The sequence below is a fragment of the Scatophagus argus genome, chromosome 6, assembly GCF_020382885.2.
Source record: "Scatophagus argus isolate fScaArg1 chromosome 6, fScaArg1.pri, whole genome shotgun sequence".
Classification (NCBI taxonomy): Eukaryota; Metazoa; Chordata; class Actinopteri; family Scatophagidae; genus Scatophagus; species Scatophagus argus.
Genome location: NC_058498.1, coordinates 25,363,935 through 25,366,925, shown reverse-complemented (window position 1 = coordinate 25,366,925; position 2,991 = coordinate 25,363,935). Strand labels below are relative to the sequence as shown.

General features: G+C 39.5%; 1 non-coding gene across 1 annotated transcript; it reads right to left on the bottom strand.

Moving 5' to 3' along the window:
- Positions 1 to 2,419: 2,419 nt before the first annotated feature.
- On the bottom strand, positions 2,420 to 2,552 carry LOC124061282. Its single transcript, XR_006843728.1, has one exon. It is a non-coding gene; the product is annotated as a U8 small nucleolar RNA (small nucleolar RNA).
- Positions 2,553 to 2,991: the final 439 nt, after the last annotated feature.

Below are 2,991 nucleotides of genomic sequence, written 5' to 3'. Positions count from 1 at the left end.
TAATGTGAAGAAATGCTTCCCCCCTCCATTAGCTGGCTGATGTGCCCTTGAGCAAGGCACTTAACCCCCAATATGCTCCCCAGGCGCTTGATGCTGCCCACTGCTCCTGTGTGTGTTTCACTGCATGTAATGTGCTGGGTGTTGCATGTGTGTGTTCAACTAAGGATGGGTCAAATTCGGTGTGTGTATGTAAAAATACATATATAATATATAATAAAGTCGATTCTTCTTCTTTTCATTTAACCAAGTTTCAGTTAAAACATAAAAATAAGGTTATTCTTGATAATAAAATCATTCATTTATAGGTACTTATCAGTCAGAGACCTGATATTTAACAAAGCCATACCAAAGGTTTACTGTGCTGGTACCTGCCTGATCTGATTCAAGTCCCTGGTACTTACATTGCATGCTACAAATAACTCAGGCCCACCCATGATACGGTCAAAGCATATGTCCCATCCCATCCACTACACTCTTGCAACTGTTTCACTACAAAGAAGGCTCAACTAACACTCAATAAACAAGCTCCTCGTTGACATCTTGGTCACAGGCTAAGTGTGTAAGTGTGCACTACATCTTTGCCATTATAGAAAAACATTTCTTTCATTTATTTCTATTTCTCATAGCTTTTAAATGTAGCACTTCAAGCAGTTCAGGTTACTGTTCTTGTTGTCACAACCAAGGACCAATTACCACTCAAAAAAAATATATTTTGCACCAGAGTTGTAGAGATGAAAAAGAAAAGAGCTAAAAGGAGATTAATGTTAGAAACATAAATTCATTTTTATACCAATTCTGTGGGTCTGCAGGATGCATAAATTCTCTACTTGCACATTGTAATGTGACATATATCCATTTTTACAACTCTACAGTAAAACCCTTGTCTGTCCATACTCACAGCAGGACGAGTAAGGAAGAAGTAAACATGAGTCGACCACTAACCTTGCAGCGATCAGTGAGTAAGTGAGCTGTGGGCATCATTCCCTGACTTGGGGAACAAAAGTTGTAATATGAGGACACATCTTATGGTGGCTTTTAGGTGCTAATTTGAAGAGATCAGACACTGGATAAACGAGGGCTGACACTGCCGGAGACTGCCTGCGCTACATAGCCTTTTGCTACACGATGACACAGTGAAAAGAAATATGACTTAGAAATATTTATTTCCCTGACAGTTTTCATTCTGGTCTTGATCTCAGCATGTCATTTCTCTGTTAGCTGTTGGTAACCACTATTTTCCATTTTTCACAGTACATTTATGAGCCCTCTTTTTCTCCTACATTCGAAACTGGCAGTCTGTATCCACAGATTTTATTTTAATCATAATTGGCTCTTTGCCTTACTTCTTATTCCTTTCCTTCATAGTGAGTCTGAATTTTGATTTTTTTAATGTCAACTTCTTTTATTTCAATGTACAGAGGGGACCTTTTCAACTCTCCCAATTCTTTAGCAGACAGCACAAAATAAAATCTGGTGACCTGGTTAATTTTTAATTACTTGAAAGCAGAGCCATGCTGTGTGAGAGAGCATCCTAATGGCTCAGTAAAGATGCAGACTTTGGAGGAAAGGATCGACTGCTCTCTGGCGGGTGCAGTATCACCAGACTCCATTTCACTGCAAAACAAGGCTTTTGGTAGGAACTGTCCTCTCTACTCACTGCTTCTCCACTCTGGAGATGCTTAACAGGCTATTCAGAGAATGTGCTTCGTTTTATTCACCCATACGTAGTCAGAGGCACAACAGCCCAATAAATCTGTCAACCTTGAAACACTGCTCTTTCGCCTGGTTACTGTATAAACAATGAATTGTAGGTAATTTCTGAAAGAAAATCAGAAATAATTTAGAATTTTTTTTTTATGAATATTAGATTATGAGTATCTCAAGGAAATTCAATCGAATGCAACTGGACTTAGTTATTTGTCTTTGAAGACGTTTCACCTCTCATCCAAGAGGCTTCATCAGTTCATGTTCACAGGCTTATTAGATTATGAGGTAATATGTTTTAACAGAACAACAATGCTTAAAGATACACAGGATTTGAGAAAAACCAAAACGCTAGTCAACTTTTTTTTTAAGAAGAAGAAGAAGAATCAGCTTTATTGACAGTATATATATTTTTACATACACACACTGAATTTGTCTTCTGCATTTGACCCATCCTTAGTTGAACACACACATGCAACACCCAGCAAATTACATGCAGTGAAACACACACAGGAGCAGTGGGCAGCATCAAGCACCCAGGGAGCAAATTGGGGCTTAAGTGCCTTGCTCAAGGGCACATCAGTCGGCTGATTGAGGGGGGAGCATATTTTCACATTAATCACTCCACCACACCCAAATTTTTCCTGCTCATCCGGTGGGGAAATCGATCACAAGCCGCTTCTCCAACCTCTAGGCCACGGCTGCCTCCAAAAAAGTCAGAATGGATCTTGTGGGGTGTTGCTGTTCCCCACAAAACGGAGATATTAATCATACCTCATGAATCCCCATTCATCATGATCTGATTCTCCATGAATGCAGTACCAGGTAAGGATATACCTTACTGATATCTTCATCAGTTTTAAAACAAAGGGGTTATAGGAGAGCATATGATGATCTTTATATTGCCTGCCTCAGGTTATCAGTGCTGCTGTGGTAGGGAATATGCAACGCATTGAGCTGTCGCAACATTTTTAGTTGCTGCTCTCTGATACTTCCGTATGTAATTAAAGAAACTGATGTAGAAACATCAGTCAAACCGGGAGAAAAAAGAATATTTGTTTTCAGCAGTATCCACATTTGAGGCGTGTGAGGCAGCAGAACATTTTGAGACTGAGTCGAAATAAATACAGTGTGCGTGCTCATGGTAATGGAAGAACTTGTCACTGTGCAATAGTGTGGCAAACTGGTGTGTTTTTAATAGTCTTTAGACAACACTGGAGCTCTGTGGCAGAGAGGAATGAGATAAATCAGTCTTTGATACGCACACAATAATTGTTAGTAGATACA